The sequence below is a fragment of the Panthera tigris genome, chromosome C2 (assembly GCF_018350195.1).
Source record: "Panthera tigris isolate Pti1 chromosome C2, P.tigris_Pti1_mat1.1, whole genome shotgun sequence".
NCBI lineage: Eukaryota > Metazoa > Chordata > Mammalia > Carnivora > Felidae > Panthera > Panthera tigris.
In genome coordinates this window covers 49,404,636-49,431,848 of record NC_056668.1, presented here as the reverse complement: position 1 = coordinate 49,431,848, position 27,213 = coordinate 49,404,636, and the positions used below count along the sequence as shown (strand labels likewise).

The 27,213-nt window shown below is 35.1% G+C and overlaps 1 protein-coding gene across 7 annotated transcripts in view; it reads right to left on the bottom strand.

Moving 5' to 3' along the window:
• Positions 1–27,213, bottom strand: part of ZPLD1 (zona pellucida like domain containing 1) — a 539,338-nt gene that overhangs the window by 122,250 nt on the left and 389,875 nt on the right. For all 7 annotated transcript variants that reach the window (XM_042999205.1, XM_042999207.1, XM_042999203.1 and 4 more), the window contains one exon: positions 8,941–9,111. The gene's annotated coding sequence lies outside the window, so the exon portion shown is untranslated. The remainder of the gene's footprint in view (positions 1–8,940; positions 9,112–27,213) is intronic.

Sequence of the window (27,213 nt, the reverse complement as noted above, 5' to 3'; positions counted from 1 at the left end):
GGTAAATTGAAGACTGTCATTGTATGTAGCATTTTATCTTCCAGAATTTTTGATAATACATTAATTCTATTTATAAAAGTTAGCCTGTGTATTGATGGTTTTATGTCAATATTAATGACCAGAGCAACAAAACCATGCTTGAGGGTGGAGCCTGAAAGACTGAGATGAAATCAAAGTGGGCACCACCACAGAAGCATTTCGGAAGGAAGAGAACTTCATTGTATTTCAATGGAGCGCTTATCTTATTTGCCTCGTCTAATTAAAGCACTGAGAAAGAAGAGCAATTTTTTCCCAAATTGCTGAGCCCTCATAACCAATAATGCCACGTTAACCATCATTTGGGAAGATGGAAAAGCATTTAAAATTCAGTGCTTTTTTTTCTAACTCAAATTTGTCTCTTTGTCCAATTTTGTCTTTATTTTTATATATACTGATATTTATCTTTGATATATTATGTCCTTCATTTAAAATAAAAATATTATGAGATTTATCATTATTTCTAATGTGTTACTGACCAATAAAAGATTATTCAAGTTCACCTGCTTACAGCTGTTTTTTCTTTAGAATACATAGTGTGTCACCAAAAAATGTTTAAAATAATAGATGTGTGAAAATGTAACAGAGAGGAGACCAAGTAAAATTTAGAAAAGGAAGAACTTACTTATTTTAAGGTGAAATATGAAGAGAGATATGAAAAACAATTACTGAAGGGATAATATACATAAAGGTGCTATATTCTTTTAATTAAAGCAAATAAATATACATTTAGTCATAGTGTATTCTGGAATGAAAAGAGGATATTACGAGAGAAACTGCAGCTAATACTATACGCTCCTTGTAAAGAAATTAGAGAGATTTTGAAATGAATACTAACATATATCCAGTCTATGTAACAGAAACTGATCAGAATCCTGTATTTCTTGGAACTTTAGGCAAAGTCTCCAATAACACATTCAGAGAACAGAATTAAAAGGAAAATATTCCAGGAAAAGTAGACATGAACTTAATTCACACTAAATGTAAAGACAATAAATGAATGGAGTTATTACTTAAAGGAGTAATGAAGGCAGAAGCCCAACTGCAAGCAAGAGAAGGAGGAATTTTTTGTCAAGGCAAATTTACCTCCTTTGCCATTTTGCCCTGGGTGGCCCGGATGACCTGAAAAATTCAGGGAGCTTGAGGAGTAATTTGCAATAGGGTGGACACAGTTGGCAATGATTGGATTTCTTAAATGCAAATAAGTAATATTATTTCTGCCCATCTATTTATTATTCACTATCACTTAACCATGACAAGAATAAAATGCATTTCTGACATGAAAATGTACTTTGTTTACTTTACTTTTTAGTGAACACCTCTCGCTGTAAAGTTCCTAATAGGAAGTCTAGCAGAAGTAATTACTGACCTCAAACTCATAGCTATACTGAACTTGAATACACAGCAATCATATTTTTGTAAGCAATTTTAATGTCAAGAGAAATTTATGATGGCTTCCCAAAGCAATGTACATTAGAATTACCCCATGGGCACAAGGGTAAATTAGGTTGAACAAGGAAATCAGTGGAAAAATAGAATACAAGTAAATATGGAAAATATGACTTGTAAAAGTATTAATCTTCTTTTCCATGAAGCATGAAAATTGTTTTACTTGTTGGAATAATTGGCCAAGGAATTTGCAAGATGATAGATTTTATTTAAAACTAGTTTGAATTATATGGAATTTTGTAATAGTTCCCTTTTTGATGGTATACACAAGCAATAAAATCAATATAGGCCTTTATTTCTTTAGATAACCCTGATGAATTATTTCACTTGAGCCTCTTTGCTACAGAAGGCTTACATAGAATTAGCTAGCAACAGGTCACAGATTCTACCCAATCATTTTACCAATGGGTATTGACTGGGATAATGACTGGGTTGCTGTATCCTTTAGAAAAAGTCTCCAAGAGATTACACCATGACAAGCATGTGTGAGAAGATTATTCTGATGTTTGACTATAAGCATAGTAATCTAGCCTAGCTGTGTACATACTCAATTCCAGCAGACAATCTCTTAGAAGGCACTAAAGAGTCTGAGTTCTCTGCTAGCTGTGGGTTGTACAAATCTCGAGGATATTAGGAAACTCTTGATATTGAAGTTTATTGATAGTGTTTCTAATAGAAGATATGCCTCTTGACTGTAAAGGATAAATTAGGTTAAGCCACCAAAGAATAATGAAATAAATAGTGGTCCTCCAGTGACATCTAAGCCCCATTCAGATGAAATGTCTCACTGTCCCTGAGGAACTTGGAGGCAATATGGTTGGTAAGTAGATGAACACGGATAATTATATCAGTAAGTCTTCTGGCATTTAGAGTATTTGAAAAAATAATAGCTATGTTTATTAAACTAGACAACTTCCTTTCCATCTTTAATCCCCAGCTTCCTTATTTGGAAATTTCAAGTAATGACAGAGCTATAATAATGCTTCAAAAGATTCCAATCAATGGTTGTTACACAAATATAACACAGATAGTGGCACAAAGGAAAAAAAACATTTAGGTAAAATTTTACTAGGGAATAAAAGTACAAATCTAAAGACTTAATAATATTAATAAGATATAGAACTAGTAGTTAATGAGAATTGAAAATGTCTGAAATGCATGTTTCCATGTTAGAATGAAATTTCCTTCACTTCTGATCTTGAGCCCAGGATCACAAGGAAACATTAGGGTAGAAGGTTCATGGTAATGGAAAACTAAGTGGCATAAACTCATGTAACAGAGCCAAGGACAAAATCAGGATGATATATCACTCATCTGCTTCTCCAACTGCAAAAATAGAGGTCAATTAATCAGTCAACAAATATATAATGACTACCCACTGTGTGTTCAGCAGTGCAAATTAGCAGATCAGTACCTGCTCTAATTTTAACTCATAGTCCATTGGGAGACCAACAAGGTTCTTTTTCTATTGAATTTGGATGAATTTATATAGTTATACCTACGGGAAGAATGGAATCACAAATTCCCTTCTTCAGCCCATATCTGATGTAATTTACCCTATGTGTTGTCTCTTTCATTTGGAATCCCAGGGTTATACAGTGTGCCTTAATAACATATGGTTAGTACAAAGAGTACATCTATGTTTCAGTAATCTACCCAATAATGAAAAGTCCATTCATGGTCCAAAGATAAATCTAACACTGGACTGCAGTGTGGTGGGTTTTTAGCTTTGCTGTGACAACTACTCTTCATTGTGAAAAGGAAAGAAAAACTTTTTTAAAAAATCTCTTGCTGAATTTAAAAGAGAATAATTCATTCCCAATTATTTCGTTTTTGAATATAGTGGCTTATGAAAAGAACAAAAAGTATGCACCTGGCTTACATTAGCTATTGATAAAGTTAAATGGATCCATTTCAAGGTAGATTTTCCCACGATACTGGTTAGGGACAATGTAAATCTTTCTAAGCTGTCACCAAGATTGTAAGATTGAAAAAGAAGAAAAATTACCCACAGCGTGAAATAATATTTCTTAAAATGCAAATATTGAAACTAATTTCTAAGAAAGTTATGGAGACAAAGAAAAATGGAGAATATAGTGCTTTGTTAAACAAAAGCAAAAATTATCAGTCGGTTATTTGAATGGATATTGTTAATGCACAGAAATTAAGCCAGGTTAGGAAAAGAAAAAAATATCTCATTTGCAGATTTAGAGCACACCTCAGTTAACTGAAATTCAGATTAAAGGAGAAAAGAATTTCAAAATTGACTTTATGACAAATGTTTAAATTTAACACCTCACCCTTCCTTGAGCTTCTTATTTATCTACATTTAAACCAGCCTTCTCCAACTGGAATAAAGCTGAGTACTGAGAGAATTTTTAGGAAATTCAAACCCAAAATATATTTTCCATTAGAAATATTTTGCCAGGGTGCCTGGGTAGCTCAGTTGGTTAAGCATCTAACTCTTGACTTCGGCCCAGGTCATGATCTCACCGTTAGTGGGTTGAGCCCCACATGGGGCCCTATGCTGGCAGCACAGAGTCTTTTTGAGACTCTCTCCCTCTCTCTCCCTCTCTCGCTGCCCCTCCGCTGCTCATACTCTCACTCTTTAAAAATAAATAAATACACATTAAAAAACTTTTTTTAAAAAAGAAAAAAAAATTGGCAAAAATTAAGGACAAAGTAGGATTTTTCGACCACTATAAAAATACAGAACTCAGCTTGGGTTAAACTTTGACCCAGGCTAAATCTAGAGAAATATAATAAAGTAGATAAATAAACTAGACATCCAACTTGGCTAACTCTTTCACCATCTACAAGTCTTTATTCAAATCTCACCTTCACTGCAAGGTCAATGGTGACTACCCAATTTAATGCTATAATGTGCCCCCTCTCTGACATCTCAATCACTTTATCTGATGTTCTCCATTTTCTTTCTTCCATAGCATTTGAAAATTAAGACCATCTATATCCACAGAGCTCACCCATCAAAACTGAGACCTGACGCCCCAATATGAACATGACATACCACATTTTTACCCCAGAAGATAAGGCTATAATCCAATAAACAGCTTCACTCTTTGCTTCAGGAAATGCAAACTGATTAAACCAGACAGTACTCATCTGGGTGATTATCTCTCCTATCAGGCAATAGACTGTTCACACTTATCAAACAAGAGTTTACTTTTCAAGAATCCTCCCACTGATGTTATTATATTACAAATTCTGTCTAATCCCAGTAAATTTCCCACCATGAAAGACACATCTTTCTTTTAAGTTTATTTATTTTGACAGGAGAGAGAGAGAAAGAAAGAGAGAGAGAGAATACAAGTGGAATAGGTATAGAGAGAGAAAGAGAGAGAGAATCCCAAGCAGGCTCCATGCTGTCAGCACAGAGCCCAACATGGGGCTCGATCCCACGAACTGTGAGATCATGACCTGAGCCAAAATCATGAGTCAGATGCTCAACTGACTAAGCCACGCAGGCACCCTGAAAGACGCATCTTAAACCACTTGATTTCAGGCCCCAAACATGATAAACGCACTTTACAAATCTGCCACCTTTAAGACACTACCACACCTCTGTCAAGGTAGTGTTTGCCCTTACTATAATAGATCAAATAAATTTAATTTTGTTTACTCATCAGATTATTTGGTAGTCAAGAGTCAACACATTTATCACTTCAGACATACTGTACATTACTTACTTTTCACATTTATTGCTTATTTTAGGTCTCCTCCAACTAGAAAGTGTGTTCCATGAAGGCAGGGATTTTTGTCTGTTTTGTTCACTAACATTTTCCAAATATTGAGAACAGTGTCTGTAACTTAGAAGGTACTTGACAGATTTTTTTTTGTTGACTAAATGAATAAAAAAATGTATAAATGAATTAATGATATATAGAACATTCCACCTAATAGCAGCAGAATTCTCATTCTTCTTAGGTATACACAGAACATGCTCCAGGATAGATCACATGTTACTTCACAAAAAAATCTCAACACATTTAAGAAGACTGAAATGAAACCAAGTAGTTTTTCCAACCACAATGGAATTAAACTAAAAATCAATAGCGGAAGCAAAACTGGAAAATTCACACATATGCAGAACTTAAACAATATGATCTTGAATAACAAAGAGTAAAAGAAGTCAAAAGAGACATTAGCAAATATCTTGAGACAAATAGAAACAAAAACACAACTTACCAAAACTTTCATGATATAGTAAAAGCAGTACTAAGAGGGAAATTTATAGTGATAAATGCCTACATTAAATATGAAGAAAGATCTCAAATAAACAATGTTATACCTCAAGGAACATAAAAAGAAGAACAAACTAAGCCATAAATTATCAGAAGGAAAAAAATAAAGATTTGAGCAGAAATAAATAAAACAGAAAATAGAAAACAATGGAAATTTTTTGACAAAAGTAAGAGTTGGCCTTTTGAAAATATAAACAAAATTGACAAGTCTTTAGCTGAACTTACTAAGAAAAAAAGAGAAAATTAAAATAAATAAAATCAGAAGTGAAAGAGAAGAGATTATAATTGATGCCACAGAAATAAAAAGGATCATAAAAGACTACTATGAAAAATTGTACTCCAAACTCAAGAATTTCAAGGATAATGTAGAAGAAATGGATAAATTCTTAGACATGCAATCTACCAAGACTGAATCATGAAGAAACAGAAAGTCTGAACAGACCTATAACTAATACGGAGACTGAATCATTAATCAAAAACTCTCAACAAAGAAAAGCCCAGGACCAGATGGCTTCACTGCTGAATTCTATCAAACATTTAAAGAAGAACTGATGCGCATCTTTCTCAAACTCTTACAAAAAAAATTGAAGAGGAGGAGACACTTCTAAATTCATTTTTTAAAGCCAACATTACCCTGCTACCAATGCCAGACAAAGATAAGACACCACAGAAAACTATAGGCCAATATCTCTGCTGAACACAGATGCAAAATCATTTCCAAATATACAAGGAACTTTTACAACTCGATAGCAAACAAACAAACAAACAAACAAAACAACCAAAAAAACTGACTTTTTTAAATGAACAAAGTCATTGAATAGACATTCCTCCAAAGACAAACAGGTATATGAAAAGATATTCAACATCACTAATCACCAGGGAGATACAAATCAAAACCACAATGAGATACCACCTCACATCTGTCAAGATAATCAAAAAGACAATTAAGTGTTAGTAAGGATGTGAAGAAATCAGAACGCTTGCATGCTATTGGTCAGAATGCAAAATGGTGCCACCATTATGGAAATAGTATGGACATTTCTTCACAAATCAAAAATAGAACTATCACATGATCCAGCAATCCCACTTCTGGGTATTTATCCAAAAATATTAAAATCAGTATCTCAAAGAGATATTAGTGTCCCCATGTACATTGCAGCATTATTCACAGTAGTCAAGACGTGAAATCAACCTAAATGTCCATCAACAGGGGAGGCTGGGTGGCTCAGTGGATTAGGCATCTGACTTGGGCTCAGGTCATGATCTCGTGGTTTGTGGGCTCAAGCCCTGTGTTGGACTATGTGCTGACAGCTCAGAGTCTGAAGCCTGATTCAGATTCTCTCTCTCTCTCTCTCTCTCTGCCCATCCCCTGCTCATGCTCTCTCTCTCTCTCTCAAAAATAAATAAACATTAAAAATAAATAAATAAATAAATAAATAAATAAATGTATATCAACAGATGAATGCAAAGAAATATGGTATTTTTGTACAATGGAAGATTATCAAAAAAATAGCCTCAAAAAAATAAGGAAATTCTGCAATATGTGACAACACGGATGAACCTTGAGCATATATGCTAAGTGAAATTAGCCATTTACAGAAGGACAAATACTGAATGATTCCACTTATATGAGGTATCTAGAATCGTTAAACTCATAGTAACAGAGAGTAAAATGGTGGTTACCAGGAGCTGGGGGAGAGGGAAAACTAGGGAGTTAGTTGTTTTTCAATGGTATAAAGTTTCAGTTATGCAAGGTGAATGAGCCTAGAGATCTGTTGTGCAACATTAGCCTATAGTTAATAATGTATTGTACACTTAAAGGTTTACTAAGTAGATCTTGTGTTGTGCTCTGACCACAAGAAAATTAAATTTGGTTAATTTAATTTAGTTAGAATTTAGTTAAATTTAATTTGACTTAATTTAATTTAAAAAAAGAATGAAGAGATTGCCCACCTACTGCACTGTGCTTAGGGAAATGTGCAAAATACATAGAAGATACTGTCCTTGCCTTGTAAAACTTACAATCTATTTATAATAGCGACTTGGACAGTGTTTAATGGGCACTATGTACTATTTTAAATATATTAACATCATTAAAATGTATCAAATATTAAATATATGAAATATATGAAATAATCTAAAATTTGCAACAACTGTATAAATAGGGTGATATTAAATAAAAACATTTATTAACAGGTACAACATGGGCACTGACTTGTGAGTACAGATAGGGGACATAGTGTTGGGACAGCATCCTAGAGGCCCTCAACTGAGTAGAATCACAGGGAAGAGCAAAGCTGCACTGAGAAGGAGAGGCATCCTGGGGGCCTGAGGCTTTAGCTATTTATCAATCAATGTGAAGCATTTCAGTGTTCTGACAAATTTGCACAGGTATATATTAGCTCATGAGATTGGTCATATAATCATCCTCATTTCATAGACAAAGAAATGAAAGCCCAGAGAGCTGAGTGAGTTGCATACAGCCATCGAATGGGGGAGGCAATATGTGAATTTAGACAGTCTGACACTAGATCATGTTCTAACTGCTATACTATACTGCCTCATATTTACAAAGAAAATAATTAGCTTTAAAAACAATGAATAGCTAGCCAGCAACTAATGGATTCCAGGCACCTTTCAAGACAAGATGTAGAGGGAGTGAAGCACAACTGAAGTAGAATCTTAGAAAAGTTAGTGGTTCTAGCAAGAAGTACTACAAGTCAGGAAAAACTGTGACTAAGAAGATGAAGATTTGTCTTCAATAAACCAAAGGTGAAAATGCACTGTTTGCACGTATTATCTGAATAATTGCTCCAATTTCCCATTATGTTGTATCAAAACAGTGGTTTGGAAACAAGAATTTGTAAAGTTTCCAGTAACATCCCCAGGGATGTGGCAGCAGTGGTTCCAACTGCACTTTGGCCAACTCTCTTTTCATTTTGGAAGTAGATGATTAACCATGATTGGCGGCTATTGCTAATGACAACAGGAAAACTGTACCATTCATGCCAGGAATTCTCCTAAATGCACAGTGGAGGAAAGCAGATAAAGCCCTTCTTCCCTCGTTTTCTCCATTCCCTACTCTGCCCCTACAGTGGCACTCTTTCTGGAGCTGTGTCCAACTACCTGGTATTGGTTTACCATAGCACACAGCCCAGGATTTGTGTTCCAGGTTCTTGTAAACAATGCTCACCTGAAATGGATCAGCATCACCATTCGGAAATAAAATGTGTCCATTGCTTTCCGTTGCTGGATTGACCTTTCATCATAGTTAAAACAGTGATTTGGGTTTACCATATCTCCCTTCAAACCATTTTAGGGTGATGGTTGGCTTAAGATGCTAATGACTCTGCATTTCTTTCAACTGAAAGAGATAATTAAAAAAAAAAAAAAAAACATAGACATGATTTCTTATTAGTCCCATGACATTTTAAACAGAATATCATTATAGCCCAAAGTTTAAAAGATTGTATTAGTTAGTATTTGTGTTTCTCAAATAGTAATACAAAAATCAGATGACTGATAATTTCAATAAAATGAGCAATATGATCAACATTTAATAAACTAGAAAACAATACCAACTGGAGCTGAGAAACTAAATCCCATAACGCCAGCTTTCATTTCAAATGATCTCCAGGTGGCTGCTAGCCAATTTGCCACATGAGAAAAGCCTGACACTTTTTGGAAAACAGACTCCAACTATTTAAAAAAAAAAAAAAAGAAAAGAAAAAAAAAGGAACACTCGGTAGAGAATAGACAATGTTGTGCTAAAAAAGCTATGTTATTTTGCCAGAAAAAAATTCAATCTGTGTGCAAAATACCTCTTCCCATGTCTTTTGATCTGATGTAGCACTTGTCCAAATGGATGGGCTCCCTAAAGGGAAAACCCATTTCAAACATTGAGGAGCTCTAACAAATGCAGAGCACTCAACCTCAGGCTTAAATATCCCAAATGGTCTCTTGCTGGTAACATGAGAACAAAATCAGTGTTTCACTCAGAAAACAGCTTTCCTGGCTTTTCTCTTCTGTTCCATTTGTGCATTGATATGAAGATCAGAGTCGAGGACTTGAATGTGATTTAGAATCTCGATGCAAACAATGAGACATTAAACACTTTCTGGTCCTCTAAAATCTGTATTCAGGCTCCTCTCTTTTCAGGGTATAATCACAATCCCATCAGTATTCGAGGGATTTGTGCACACAGACTGCCTCTGTCAAAATTCTAGCAAGTTAATGCATTCCAACATAGCTTGGTTGTGCAAATTATTGCCTTAAAAGGAGGATGTAACTTGGTATTTTGACATATGTTGTTTTATACAGAACACAGTATCTTTTTTTCTTCCTTTGAGTCTTTTAGTTTTAACTTAGGCACTTGAAGATTTGGAAAATGAAATTAAACTTTAAAAAATAAAAGAAAAAACAAGCATAATGATCTAAAGTCACAAAGAAAGGAAGGCAGAGACCAAAATCACCATCGTACTTTGGTCATGCAAAAGGAGTGAAGACTTTAATCTTGAATCACAAAGACTTTGGACTTCCTGTCTTTTCAAACTGATAAATAATGTTTCAAGCATTTATTCATTTCCTGAGATTTAACAACATGTATTGCTTTCTTTCATCACTTTGCCAATTTACTCAAAGCAAATTACTACTTCAAGCTCTTCATAAATCCTACAACCTCTATATGCTTAGTTTCCTCATGGGTAAAATGGGAATAATGATGCTTAGTTTGTGGGGTTGGTATAAGGGTTAGAAATAATACATGAAAATCACCTAATAGTACCTGGAACATAATGGAGGCCGTCACTATTATTATTACCCAAAAGTTATATCTGGACATGTAAATTGGAATAAAACACTGAGGCAGTTTTCATACTAATTCAAACATAACACATTTTCTTACAGATTCAAGATAATTGAGGTGAATGTTGGAACATTTATTTGAATTATCAAGATACATAAATCATTTCAATTTTCCACTTTACATGTCCAGATATGGCTTTTGTACATAGCCCCAGAGCCATACAGAGATTTTGAAACTTCACCCATTACTGAAAGCCCTCAGCATTGTTTAACCAACTATGATACACAGCTGCCAAAAGACTGCAGGACAAGCTCCATTTATTAGTAGGGTGGCTTACTCAGATATCAAAAACCAAGAAAACGAATCCAATGTATGGTCCGACAACTATCCCTCATATAATTTAAATCAGTAAATCTAAAATTTGCCTGAATGTGGAGTAACAGAACAATGGGCCATGTTCAGAAAACATCTTTGTTTGAGTTCCTATATTATAAATTTCTAGGGCATCCTAAAAAATATTGCAGGGACAAAATAAAATCTGTAAAGTAAACTAAAGACAAAAATGATTTTTTCTACCTAAAATTTATACCTTTCCTGTGTTTTGGTCTCTTAGAACAATCTTAATTAATGACAGTTGTTCAGGGAAAAGGGAAATGTAGTAAAACCTGCTCTTTAAAAAAGGGTGGAAGGTTTGAAAAAAATATATAATTGCCTTTTAACTGTAGGTATTACTTATCAAGTTGTTTACCAGCTATAAAATACTGTGCATATATGAAAGGTTACTGAATAAAATTTGGGATCTAAAAATTACAAGCTCTATACCCTAAAAATAATATCAGAGCAGCAGCATGATGTTGGAGAATTTGCACTGAACCAAAATCAGAAGGAATGTTTGGACTCGGGCTCCTAATAAGGCACTAAGCAATCCTGAGGACCTCATATATTCTTATCGACAAAATGAGAGGATCAGACCAAATTGGACTCCCCTTGACACAACTATAACAGTTTATGTCTCCTTCACCATGTAATTTACCTTTGGTCCAGACCAAATAATCATAATACAAATTTAATTTTAGAAACACAATTATTTTCACAACTATTCTGGGCTGTATTGGGACTCCCTGGATTTTCTCACCAGACATAAAATAAGTGAGGAGGAAGTTCAGCTCCATAAACACTGGGATCAATGATGAAGGAAAACAAAAAACTCTGAGATAAAAAGGAGCTCAAGAGCCAAGGGCAGTATAATTGGAGCAGGTCAGACAGGACCCACCAAAAATATATATATATGTTATTGTCCAGAGGCAAGTCAGCTGGAAAAGACATATAAGCCTTTTTTTGTACAGGTAAATCATATTAAGTTTGTAAAGAGATTTTATTTGGTAGCTATTGGGGAAATCTTTTAGAAACCAGGTAATAAGAAAGCAGATTTGACTTCGAACTCTTGGGTTAGTCTGAGAACCAGTAAGCAAAGACTAATGACCCCAAACACGATTGTTAAATGAGGAATCTAATAAACCCAGTAAGGATCTATTTAGAGTACAGCCTGTTAAGACACCACTTACCAAACAAAATCAAGTCAAGTTAATTCAAATGATAAGATAGTACAACTATGACTTGCCATGTAATCTATTTCAAATTTTAACACTAAAGATCCTTATTCATCTTCATACCTTTCCCATGTATTTTTACATCTGAAATTCCCATTTGAACTAGGTGATTGATTGTTAGACTTAAGAAAAGTAAAAGAACAAGACAGAGTTTCAAGAGAAAGCTTATATCCCAGCTACCATGATGTAATGGAATCTGAAGTATAAAGGAGCCTCTTTCTTGGAGGTTAGAGAGATGCTTACTCTTAAAGGTGAAAGTGAATTCAGGAAGCATCTAACCACCCCTTTTGTTTTACATATACCCAAGTATCCAACTCCATGCTCTCAAAGATAAGCTTTCACCGGTATCTTTTGGCCATGACTATTAAGTTACCATAGCCATCCATGAACTCTTCCCATTTGCCATCAAGTACCAAGAGGTACCTAAAGAGGTACCTAAAATTCCCTGGGTTCCAGTCTTCCTTACCACAATTGTGTAGCAGCAACCCTGTTTCACCTTGATAACTAGAATCAGTCACTGCAGTCAGGAGAGCAATTCCTTTATTTGCTTTTCGGTTGAGCAGCCTGAAGAGGCCAAAGATAATATATGGCAATCTCTGATTCCAATGAATTGGAATTCTGTTTTAGTCTCCTATTGTGATCATTCCCTTCTTAGGAAATAAGAGTTTTCATACCAACAGGACCAAAAAGATTCAGAAAGAGAAAGAATAAATTTGGAGAGGATTATTTGGGATGAGTGAAAATCTACTCTACTTAAAACCCTTGGTTCCTAGACTCTGGTATTAATATTCTGCATGGTCATTGGTTTAAAGCATATATTGCATCATATATGACAGTTCCTCAAATCCACAAGTGTTGTCACCCAGGCAGCTTTGTAACTATGTATCTAATAGGCCATTCCACTGTTCTGTTAAGCCACCTGTGTTTTGGGGCGAAAGGATAAATGATAAAACCAGTGACACAGTTTCCATTGTATGAGGGGTCATACCATTCCTTGTGGGTCATATGTTTTATGGTCTACTACTTATTTTTAGTCAGGTCTTTTGTCAAATTCCTGAGAGGATCCTGAGGGGGAGTAGGTGGTATCTGTTACACTCTTAAGAGGAGCCTTACACCTGAGGGGTTTGCTTTGGTCAGATGCTCCCAGCATTGTTCCAAAATTTGTGTTTTTCCCCACCCTGGGACCTCAGGTCCTATCCTTTCCCTCTCTGGGAAATTTTATCCTATCTTTTTCTCTATCATAACATGACACCATTCACAGTGGGCAGTTAAGGTCCAATAGTCTTCTTCAAAGGAGAATAATTAGCAGAATATGGCATGGAAGTTTTTGTCTCAAGCCTTTTCTCAATCTTTTGCATTCAGCTGGCCAAGAATATGGAGGATCACATGGGACATTTTAAGGGTGGGACATGGAGATGTCATTTAAGATTGTATTCACATTCCATTGGCCAAAATTCACTTTCAAGTTTCTACTGAACTACCAGAATGTCCAATAAATGTAATTTAACTCCCTCCTCTCCACCCTACAAACACAAAAACTCCCCCAAAGACAAAAATAATGCAATTTATTCGTGGTTTGAAATGTGATCTCTAGATCTACAGCAACAGAATCGCCATGGAACTAATTCCTATGCCACACACATGAATTACTAAATCTGAACCTCTAGGAATTCGACTCAGTGATTTGTGTTTTAACCAGCCATTTGCAAGATTTAGATGCATGCCAAAATTTACAAATTACCAGTCTGGAACTAAATGAGGAATAACACCAAACTTTACATTATCTCAGAGCTTTCCATCATCCCTCACTTTCAGCCTCTCAAAGGTAAGAAAAAATCCCATTACCTACTCAACTCTTTACAACTTTTTCTTTAGCTATCCTATCCCTAGGGGGAAGATCTGGTAGGAATTCTTCTGCAAGGATTTACATCCTCCTTAGTTTCTGCTTAGCTAGAGGGAAAAGGGGGTCTTTTTATGCTTCAAGATATATAACACTTTTCCAGTGACAGCCACCAAGATCTGTTTTCTTAATGCAGAAATGAGTTCAGACTAAGTTTAATAGTATCTGTCATGGGTGGTATAATTTTAAAATCTAAAGATTTAAGAAGGAATAAAGGCTGGTCATCTCAAAAATGGCAGGGCAATAATCTCAATTACTCTAAAATTTCATATTCTGTTGCCTTAATTTAAAAATCGCCTAAATCACCCCTGCAAATTTTTTTTTAATTAAGTTGTGGTCTCTAAGCTATAATGACTTCAAACTATATTATATATTTTGAAGTTCAAAGTGAAGATTACTTGTGAATATTAATTTGAATTCATTTTAATTTTCATTTGCTTTTTCATTAATAAATTCAATAATACAAAATTGACCTTTCATACTTGAGAAGCAATTAAATTTTATTAAATTATGATTTTGCATGTTTTAGTTGGTAGCTAGATTGATATATACCATAAGTTTTTATTCAAAAACTAGATTTTTTGAGTGAGTAAACTGTTCTCTGGATAGAAATTGGGAACTAAACTCTACAAAGTTTTCAGAAATCTTTTGGTTCCCAAACAGTCATTAGGTAATTAATATTTTAGTGAAACTGAAAAGCTGAGGTGATCAGTTAATAATCAGAAATGATTCACTAACCCATGTACTCATGTCTTCTACATTTTAGGAAGATCATATGAATTCGTTATTTATTGCTATATAACAATTTACCGACAAATTTAGCAGCTTAAAGCAATAATTACTTATTATTTTGTAATTTCTGTGGGTTAGGAATTCAGGAGTGGCTTAGGTAGGTGGTCTGGTTCAACGTCTCTAAAGAGGTATAGTCAAAAAGGCAGCCACTTTCATCTTAAGACCTGATGAGGGTAACTCATGCGGTTCTGGGAAGGCTCTACTTCCTCACTATAGGTCACAGAACTCCATTTCTCTCCACGGGCTTCTCCATGGCCTCCTGAGTACACAGTCTCACATGGCAGCTGGCTTTTCCCAAAGTGATGGATGAGAGAGATATGGGAGCAAGTTCCCTATAAAGAAGCCACAGCCTTTTATATCTTAATATTGGAAATGACTTACCCATATGCTATCGGTCACAGAGACCAAACATAGTACGTTGTAGAAGGAGTCACCACAAGGATAGGTATACATTTGGGGGCCATGATGGAGGCTCTCTATCACAGCATAACTACAAGATTTGGTAGACTGAATATTTTTTCACACAATAGTCTGTACTTCAGGTAATTATTGTATTATACAATTCTAAAATGCAATCCACTTCATGCTTAGGTATATTCTGGAAATATACTTCTGAAAAGTTTTGTATGAATAAAAGACTTGTCAATGTCTTTTTCCACATCTGTTCTCCTTCCTAGACTGTGAATTCATCAGGAAGAGTACTTTTTGTCACAGATGTTTATATTTCTAGCTCCTTGAACACTGGCTGAGATAGAAGTACTTAGTAAATAAGTATTACTTATGCTGAATTGTCTTATATTTTAATTCTCAAAGTAGTTTTTTTTTCTCATTTTTTTTAAATGAAGGTAAAAATGGGGTGCCTGGGTGGCTCAGTCGGTTAAGCGTCCAACTCTTGATTTTGGTTCAGGTCACCATCTCATGGTTTGTGAGATCAAGCCCCACATCAGGCTCTGGGCTGTGCACTGACAACACAGAGCCTGCTTGGGATTCTCTCTCCTTCTCTCTCTGCCCCTTCCCCACTTGCTCACTCACTCTCTCTCTCTCTCTTTCTAAAAAGAAATAAAGTTTAATAAAATTAAGGTAAAACTTACATAAAATAAAATACACCAATCTTAAGTGTTCATGTCAATAAATGTTGGCAATTGTATATATCTATGGCACCCCAAACAAGACATAGAACACTTCCAGCAACCCTGGAAATTCACATGTGCCCGTTGCTAGTCATTTTTTTCCTCCCCTTCCATGCTCAGACAATAATGCACTGATTTCTATCACCATACATTATTTTTACCCATTCTTGAACTTCATACAAATGAAATAATTTTGTCCCAAATACTATAAACGTATTCATTGGACTTTTTTGCTTTTTTTGTTTGCCAGATATTTTTTAAGAAATACATCGTTGCTCCATATATATGTAGTTCATTCCTATTTACTGATGTGTAATATTCTAATGTATGAATATGCCTCATTTTGCTTATCCATTCTCGTCTTGCAGGACATTTGGATTGTTTTCACGTTTGACTATTATGAATAAAGCTGCTATGAATATCCTTTTATAATTTTTTTGGTGGAAACATGATTCTATTTCTCTTGGGTAAATACCAAGCAGTAGGATTGCTGGATGCCATTGTTTTTAATTAATCAAAAGGCTTCTTTGTCTTCCAGTCTGTTTAGGAACTTAAGACCCAATTTAAAAAAAAAAAAAACAACAGTTCTGTCTAATTCCCAAAGAGAATGGTGAGTAAGCAGAAATAGAAATACCATGTTTTCACACTAAGTTTCTGGAGGGACCAAGAGCAATAGACACATCCCTTTGCATGAAGTTTGTGCATACAGTTGTGGAAGGAATTCTCCACACTAGTGGAGGGGGGCCTTTGCAACAGGTAAAGCCTGGAAGATATGGGGGAGCAGTGCACAGAGGGAAAGCAAGGAGAGAAAAAAACTATGACAGCATAGACAGAAGTGGTCGTGCTCTCCATCCTCCTTGAGGAGAGATGCCAGTCAGTGGTAACTCTCTCAACTTCATCTTGCCCATCTCCAATTCCCAGGCCTTTTGACAAAATGTCTTCTTCTTGTTATACATATGCCCCTCAGAGCACCATATCAGTGCCCTCACTTATTCATCCATGTAACAAATACTTACTAAACATTTGCTATTTACCAGTGACTGTTCTGCTAGGAGAAAACAAAGCAGACAAAAATCCCTGCCCTCATATAGATAAATATATTTGCATAAATATGATCAAAATATATATTTCATTTGCATTTTGCTTTTTCACCTAATGGATTACAACCTTAATTTTACCTAAATACATTGAAATGTTGGCTCTAGTGCCTGCCACAGCATCTCTCACATAACAGGTACTCAGTCCATGTCTGTTGAATGCATGAATGAATAAATGTCTCAAAGTTTTAAGACTGAAATAGTGATTATTATGTAAAAGAGATTCATTAGGTAAGTGTATATATATATAGGACCTTCCAGAAGACAGCTCAGTAATATATTCCACAATTCTGTACCAAATCCTCTTTGGAAGTAGCTGGGTATACTACAATTTTGCCACAGCATACATGATCTCAATCTCAGCTAGAGATGAAGTTCACTTTTCCAGGAAAAGTTAGGCCATTTTCAGAATGAAACTAAAAAGCAAATTCAACTTAATAATGTAAGACATTTATCAATAGCTTAGTAACCGCCAAACCAAATTACTTCATACTTGGCTTGTGGTTAAACCTTTAGCACAAATATATTTCTAGATACAAAGGGAAAATAGCATTTTACAAAATTCACCTGATTTAAAAAAAAAAATCACGTCTGAAAATCATTCATCTAAGAAAGCTGCAAACCCCAGGCTTGCAAGGTCATGCTGCTTTCAAAGTGAATGGGATCAAAGGGTTTAAAGCACACAAGAAATACTTTCAGACAGGAAGACACCTCATCAAGAGGCTGTCACCAGTGACCGCTGGGAGAGGATGAATTGTCATCCCTATTAAACTAAGCTGTTTATACACAACTTTATTTCAATTTTTTTTTTCTGATGATAAAAGTTAACACTTGTCCACTGTAGAAAAAATCAAGCACATAAAGTTAGAAAGAAAAATATTGAAATCACCAGGCATAATAACTGATAAATGTTGGCAAATTTCCTTCTGATCTATTTTTTCTGCATATGCCTTAGTTTAGCTCTTCAATATATAAAAATTGTGACTGCTTTTCATATCTAAAACTGCAATGTAAGCCTTTCCCCTAGCTCATTACAAATATCCCATTAGACATTCTCTTAGTGACCACATAAGATTTTACCTCCTTCCCTATTTTGACTATTGACATTGTTTTCATTTTTCACTATTTTAAGTTAATGCTATATTAAATGTTTCTGGAATTTGAGGAATTTGTTGCTTATATTGGTTTTTGTAGATTGGGCAGGCAATTCAGGTTTTTTACTTAGGGTTTATCCTAAGAAGCGAAATTAAGCAATATATTTTACCAATTACTATACAGCCTCATAAATCTGATACATAAAGCGATAGCCACTCCCATGTATATAATATTCTCTGAAAACCAATTCCAACCTAATGAACCTCAGTGATCTGACACCAAGATTTGATACAGATCCAGGATTTATATTTTCATCTTTTAATACATAATTTAACCCCACTAAATTCTGTAATAATTTTTATAGATATGTCAGTATCCTCTAAAAGGCAACTAAATGTCTTATTTCTGGTTCTTAAAGAACATGGTTTTTTTTTAACTTGAATTTATTAGATGCAGAAATGTTTCAATGGGCAAAAGATAAATGCTGAACTTAAATACTTCATCTCATTCATTTCAATTGTTTTCAATCAAATGAAAAGACTTTCTCTTAAATCTAAACTAATTTAATTTAAGGTCTAATTTGTTAATAAAGGTCCATATATCTCCCTGTTCAGGACACAGTGAAGCTAAGGACATGTCCCTACAGACTGAGGAAATTATGTCTGCTGAAACTTCCATCTTGTATTCTTAAACTACCCCAACTCTTCAAATAGGAGAATCATGAAGACAGCACGAAGCATGAAGGTGCAAGAAAGAAGAGTTAATGACAAAATAAGACAGATGAGCACACAAACACATACATCTAGACCAAAATATGAAAAAAATTTTCAGATCTAATTCCAAGGAGTTGAGACAATGGAAAGTACTTTTTGGAGCCATGTTTCCTAGGGCTTCATGATAGTTTTAATTCATGGGCTTTAAGGAATCCCTGTGAACATAATGGATTCATTTAGAACATGTGATAAACGCTGATGAAATGCTGATATCAAACATAATTATAGGAGTATAGGTAAAATTACAATACATTGTCTATCTAATGTTAGAAACTAAAACCCAAGCAGATATGAAAGATAGCTATACATGGGTGTTCCTAAACATCTCTGTTAATTCAAGTGCCAAATGGATTTTTTGTAAGGAAGTTATTCCACATCCTATTGTATCAAAGGCAGAATTACAAAGCCAGAATGAATGCAGTCATGCCTAACCCTCTCTTGCTTTATAATTTATAAGAAGTTATGTTGTGGGTTTACTTTCTTTCTTCTTCTTTTATTTATTTATTTATTTATTTATTTATTTATTTATTTATTTATATTTGATATTCACTACATACCAGCTCTGAGTTAAGTAAACTGCGGCTGGGTATGAGGATACAAAACAGGTAAAATGTAATTTCTTCCCTCAAGGCATTTATTACCTAGCACTGTTCAAGGGCATAAAATAATAGCTGCACTATAACCAATTAGGTACTGTCATACATATTTCAGCAAATGTTCATTTTATCTTTTGGTACAGACATAAGTAAGTCAATCTATACAGACATTATCTCACATCATGTCCACAACATCTCCAAGAAATAAAATTGTTCCCACTCAATAGATGAATTAACATAGATGCGTAGAGTCATGTGGCAAGTACCAAAAAGAGCCAAGATTCTAGGCAAAGATCCGTTGTGACAGTAAGTCATAATACCTGAGATTCAGATAATTACCTCAGTTCAATTTGCATGTAGAGACAAATCACCCTCTGACATTGGAACTACTAAAGTTGAAGATATCTTGAGAAATGTATGCAATTACTGGGACACATAAAAATAGTACTTCTTCAAACTATTTTATTCCTGTTCAGCGCCTTCTCCATCATCCACTGTCAGCTGAAGAATTTACTCCCATGGTTATCCCCCTCTTTCCTGGACTAATCCCTCCCCTTTACCTATTGCGATATTTCTTGCTCCTATTCACAATGAAAGTTGTTTCCTTCCTCATTTCTGATTCACTTTCAACCATTTCTAACCTGGCTTTTATTCAAAGCACTACAATTCATTTGCTCTTGTCAAGAACCAGTGGACAATCTAAGTTCCCATCTTATTGCCACTCAGGTGCATCCAACAAAGTTATTCATGCCTTTCTTAACTCACCTTCCTTGCTCTCCTTCCATGACTTAGCTCTGCCCAATCTCACTATATCCAGGCATCCTTTTCCATCTCCCTTCTTGGCCTCTCCATTAAATATTAATGACTCATTTATTGGCCCTGAGTTCTCTACCTTTCTTAGCTATACCCTTATACTATAGAATGTCATTAACAACTGTAGCTTTACATGCCATCTTTATTTTGATGAGTACCAAATTTGTATCTCCCAAAGACCTCTCATCTGAGTACTAGATATATATAGCCAAGTGTGTACTTGACATTTCCACTTAGCTATTGAATGAGCATCATGATTCCCACTAACTTCTTCCCCATAACATGCTTTTCCCCCTTACCTTTCCCATTTCAGAGAATGATAAGATCACCTTATGCAGTAGCTAAATAAAAACCTATGAAGCTATTCTAGGTTCTCGTTCTTTCTTACTTTCTCATATTTCCCACTTTCCCCACATTCAATTCCATAGCAAATACCATCAATTATATCTCCAAAATGAAGTTTGAGTTTTTCCACTTCTCTCCATCTCCATTCTTAGCATTCTTATCTAAAACACTATATATATCCCATACAGATTCTTATTATAGCTTTCTGTCTGATCTTACCACTCTTCGTAAGCCCTATTCCCACCCCCTCAAAAAAACCCCCAATGATTAATATGATAATATTTATTAGAAGTATACCATGTGCTAGGTAGGGACTTTTCCATCTACTAAGGTTACAAAAATGAAAAAAAAAATCCTTATGGGACGTCCATTCCAGTGGGAACAGCACATGATAAACAAACAGTAAATATAAATAGCATGTCAGATGATGATAAGTACTAAGGAGAAAAAGTAAACAAAGGCAATGGGAAATGCCAGCTTAAAGTAAGTTGTAATATAAATAGAATAGTTAGGTCCATTTTTGATACAGTAAACAGGTTAAAATTTCTTTTAGTATAAATCAGCTCATATCCTAGCACATCTTAAAAGCCTTCTAATGAGTCACATTAAACTTAGAGTAAAATCTAAAAATCCTTACTTTGGTTTAGAAGATTTTCATACTCTGTCTCCTGCCTACCATTCCAACAACTTCTTCATCACAGCTACATTGACTGTCTCAGTGCTAAAAAACCTTTGCACTGTTTCTTTTCCCTGGAGGATTCCCTCTCAGCTCTACTTTTAGCAGGCTCATTGTCCCCCTTCAAGTCTCAGTTCAGATATCACCTCATAAGGGATGCCTTTTCTGAGCACTCTACCTCAAATAGCACAATCATCTTCCAAGACTTTTTAACCTTAGTTAGCCCCCTTATAGGACCTATCTCCATTCTTCTGAATACATATTATCGTACTTTTTTATAATCTGTTTTCTCCCACTAGAATGTATGCTACATGAGGGCAGACTCTATGGTTCTGTCTAGTCATTGCTTCACCTCTGACCGAGAATTGTGTCCAGCTTTAGGAAGCACTCTGTAAATACTTGCCCACTGAATGATTGAATGAGTGAATATAAATTCCAATTCCAATTGTTTTCATTCATAAAAAATTATTGAACACCCGTTGTGTGCCTGACATTGGCACAATTCTTGATATTTGACTGGTCTTTAGAATGCTAAGTATCCTATCTTTGAATTATAGAAATATGAAATTTTAGTGATAAAAGAACTTTAAAAATGACTTATTTAATCCAACCTCTCCAAGAAATTGAGCTAAAAGATGTTGAATAACATGCCCAAATTACTTAAAGAGTACAGTGAAAAGATCCCCATTGAGATATCTCATTCCTAGGACACTGTCCCTTACAAATGAGAACACTGTAGTGAGAACGTCACAAAATGTGTCAGGCTCCACAATGTTGTAAATTTAGGGAGTGTCCACACAGAATGCCAAATGATTTTAATATTATATATAAAGGGTAGATTTTTATATATATTTTATGTAAAATTAATAGACAATAACTTTCATTTGCAAATTTTCACTGTGAATTTTTGAATGGATATATTTAAATAGCATCATGATAATCAGCCTTTCAGCTATACCAGGTAGACTGTTGATGCTCAAAAACAAAACTTTGAAAAATCCAAAATTTTATGTTTAGAATAGGACACATCTGATTCAAGATTGAGCACCATTATCTCCTTTCTCTCCCAAGACTGAGTAAAGTTTGTAGATACAAAGTGAAAAGAATAGGGGTAGGGGAGGAACACTGATAGAGAATGGATTCCAAGAAACCTCCAGAAGATGGGAAGTGGGTAGAGTGTAGGACTGAGGAAGGTGTAGGAAGGGGGACAGAAGAAGCATAACCTAGAGTGCTCACAGAAGCACACGGTTAAGGAAAAACCACTTTCCCTACAGAATCCTAAGAGGCTTCCCACTTAGAAATGTCGCCAAGTACTTAGGGAGGCCAAGGTAAGAATGGAGGCTGAAAACTGGGAGAAAAATTGAAAGTTTATATATAAAAGAGTTGACATCACACCAAATGGACAAAACTCACCAGCTAAATTTCTCCCAGGTATTGAACCCAAAGCTTCTCCCCTAAAGAAACTGAAAAGCCCCAAAGACAATCTGGCATTTGCAGAGTGTCATAACCTAACAGCCAGATCACCATTCCACCCTCTGAAATGACACCAACAGTGGAAGATCTAATCTACCTACAGTGGACTATCAGCTTTTTATAGTTTCATTTGTAAATATGAAGAGACAATCAAAAGTTATCAAGCTTTCAAGGAAAACCTACTTTATTAAAAAAAAAAGATAGAAAAAAACGAACAGGAAAAATTGATTCCAAGAAAACAGAAACAGAGTTAATTCAGGGAACAAAAAAGAAAAAACTAAATATATAACTTTTAAAAAATATTAATTTCTTCAGGCAGATAACACAATCATAAATCATAAATATAAAGGTTATGAAAAAGTTCTATTATTTCTTAGAAATAAAAAATACCACTACCCAAATTATCAATTCCTAAATAAGGTGACAATAAAATTGAAGAAATCTCCCTGAAATCAAAAAATAAGAAAAGGAGATATAAGATACTATCTTTTCTGATCAGAGATATAAAGGATTAATCCAGGAAACCTAATATTCAATCAACAAGATTTTCAGGGAGAGATGATTTTTAAGGAAAGGAAGTTACTACAGAAACAACATTCAGAACTGAATGACCTATCAAAGGCCCTGCAAATAAATTAAAATGGACCCAAACCCAGGCAAATTCAAGTAAAAGATTAGAATACCAAGTAAAAAAGGTTTTTAAAGGAATCCAGAGGAAAAACAGACCATTAACAAAGAATCATCAAGAAAATGACATCAGTATTTTCAGCAGCAACACTGAATGCTGAACAATAAGTAAATGTTTGCCTTAGCATATTAATAAAAGGTTTGGGAGTAAGTAACAGTAAATAAGTAAAAGAGTAAAAATTGTCATCTCTAGATAGTCACTAATCTAAAGTGAGGGAATGAATAAGAAGGATGAGTCATTTTTCATATAACTCCTTGAACACTGCTTGCATTATCCACATGTACTTTTATACAAAAATTATTTATTTTCAAAAAAAAAGGTTTTAATAAAATCTTCACTTAAAACTTTCACTGTACACACACACACACACACACACTCATATACACACATATTTTAAAAAATATCATCCTGCCCTTCCTATTCCCACATTTTCTCTCAACTGTCACTTGGAAAACCATCCCTAGAAAGCTCGGTTGATATGGCCTCAAGGGAACCCACCCTACTCCCTAACCCTTGAAAGAGATCTAGATAGTCAGATGAACACTATCTCAGTTCAGGGAGCAAAACATGGCTAGTTGGGGACAATGAGATCAAAGTCCAGAATTTAATTGGAGAAAAATATCTAGAGTTTTTCATCAAGTAGAATGAAGGTTTGGACTGCTAGTGGCCATCTTTTTCATTACTGGGCAAAATGAAGCCAATGCAAAGGAAAGCAGAGGCTAAACATGGTAGGAGCCAAGTCTTGAACCTCATAGGCGCACCTACATACAGATATGCCTTCATTTTGAGTTACCCATGGAGTTCAGAGCGCCAATCAAATACGCGTTTTGCTTAATGAAAGTGTTTAACATCACAGAATAATATTACAATGTAAGATAATTGTTCATCGTTTAGTTTTATTCTTTATTGTTATACAAATGGAATTTAATTTGGAGAAGGAAACACATTTAAAAATATTAAGTAAAGTAGCATTTTCATTTTTACTACATATCTGTATTTTTTTAGATTTTTGCTTTTATAAGTTAAAAATATTTCTTAAAAATAATAACAATACAAGTTTTAAAGTAAAAACTGCATGTAAGACAGGAGCTGAGAGAATGCATGAAGGCAAACACAGTAAATCTAAAGTACAGCATGAGGGAGTCAAAAAGCACATTTCAGAAAAGAAGTCAGACTAGGGACAAGAGAAATGAAGATAATGATAACAATGCTGAATTTTATTTGAACTCTATTATTCTGGAAAACAGCAAAAGTTAAAAATTTCCTCCACCTTAACGTTCCAGAAAATGTCTTACTGCAAAGAGACACCGTTCCATATGACTTAGATGAGACAAACAGATGCCCCTCTCACCTACCTATGACAAAGCCAGAGACACAGATGCTGCAAATTCCCATGCTTTGCCTCATAAATGATTATCTGCCTGGTCTCCACTGAGAAGTCAGACCAAAATGTTTGTTAAGTAAATGTGGGTTAGGTTTCCTTCCTCCAGGCTAGTGGCTTTTGAACCACTCTCAGCCTGAGCCAGCATAGAACCCCTTCTAATGGCCTCTTTTGAAAATATACTGATCTCAGGGCAGAATATTCTCTAATCAACTGTCTATTCACAGCCATCCTCATGCATTCCATCTCCCCAACCTGGTTCTTTCAGCCTTGTTTACTTATTCCCTCCTGTAAAAGCAAAAGCAAAGCTTTTTTTTTTCCCTCACTAACCTGTGAGATGCTTGCAGGGCTCCAAGCCCAAGCATTCTCCCTATTGCAATAGCGTTCCTTCCCCTTTTACAATGGTCTGTTTCCTCCCCCTTGCAGTAAATTCTGTCCTTACCTAAGTCTGGCTTTGTTTTTATTTGATACCAATTAAAAGTCCAAGGCGTAAAGATAAACCCTAGAGAGAGCCTAAGGCAAAAGTCAGAAGAAGTGACAGAAAGAAGACAGAATTGTTCAGTGGAATTAGAATCAGCATCCAGACTGATGTGCAGAAGAGGGAGGGAAACTAGCAAAGTTGAGATTTCAAATTGATGTTAAAAAAAGTATACCAAGTGCTCACATAGAACAAGCCTTCTCAGACCCCTTGGTATAGAGGGGCTAGAGATAATGGCTCAACCCCAGATGGGGAGAGGAAAGACCAGACAGTGGTCATAGGAAGCACAAAGCCAGGGCCTACCTGATAGACCTGCAGTCTACCAATGAGTGATTGCAGGTGGAATCAGGAAGGTTCTGTGCTGAATGTTAAAGTAACACCATCGTAAAAGCCAAAATGCAAATTGTCAACTTGTGTTGATCAAAACAACTGTCAATGTTCTCCTTCCAGGTATGTATCACAACAGCAACCTTAATGAGAGTTTCAACATGTGTCAAATCTGAAGTTGGGACAGGAGTCATGAGGAAGAATACCTTTTAGACTTCAATCATTATGATCTTACTTCTCAGTAAAAGTGGTAAAGCCTGAGGTGCAGAAAACTAGGCTTTTCCTCTTGCTCACTGAACACACTGCAACTCCAGGGGAGTTTCTGATCTTTGTCCTGAGGTACTAATTCAGGAAAGGGGGAGGCAGGGGCCAACTTTTAAAGACATGGCATTCACAACAATCAAAGTAAATTCATGATTATCATTATCATTATCATACTTAATATTAAGAACAATGCAGTAGAACCTTTGTTTTCAGATCTAATGGATTCGCCTAAAGCAGTAATTCTCAGCAAGTAGGTAGGGAGAGATGCTATTCTTGATAGGATTCACAAGTGTGGTCAATAGTTGTCATGATGTAGGTAACAATTCACAACAAAATGTAGCCATTTCATGTCTTTATGTCCTTTATATATTTTTATGCCCTTCAAGGGTATTATAAATAATGAACGTAAAAAAATCTGTTCATTGAACGTTATTTTAATTTTGAAAATTTAGAAACAACTTGGGGTTGGTTTAAAAATTACAATATACTCATAATAAATACAGCAGAGAATACACCATGGAGTACTACGTGGCAATGAGAAAGAATGAAATATGGCCCTTTGTAGCAACGTGGATGGAACTGGAGAGTGTGATGCTAAGTGAAATAAGCCATACAGAGAAAGACAGATACCATATGTTTTCACTCTTATGTGGATCCTGAGAAACTTAACAGGAACCCATGGGGGAGGGGAAGGAAAAAAAAAAAAAAAGAGGTTAGAGTGGGAGAGAGTCAAAGCATAAGAGACTCTTAAAAACTGAGAACAAACTGAAGGTTGATGGGGGGTGGGAGGGAGGGAGGGGAGGGGAGGTGATGGGCATTGAAGAGGGCATCTTTTGGGATGAGCACTGGGTGTTGTATGGAAACCAATTTGACAATAAATTTCATATATTAAAAAAAATACAGCAGAGATATACCATATATATCACATGTAGCGTATATATCTATCATATATGATCTATCATATTTTTAATATGTAGCATATATATCTATCTCATATATGTATATATATATATAATTTACATATCATAAACAACATATTGCCATTATCCTCCTGTATCATATATATATGATATCCTCTCATGTCATATATATCCTCTATATATGATATGGAAGGATAATGGCAATACATTGTTGAGAGTAAAAGGCAAGTTACATGACAGGACAAGACACACACACAGAGATGCATTCCTAAGGGTGAATACTGAACCATTCACTGTGGCTCCC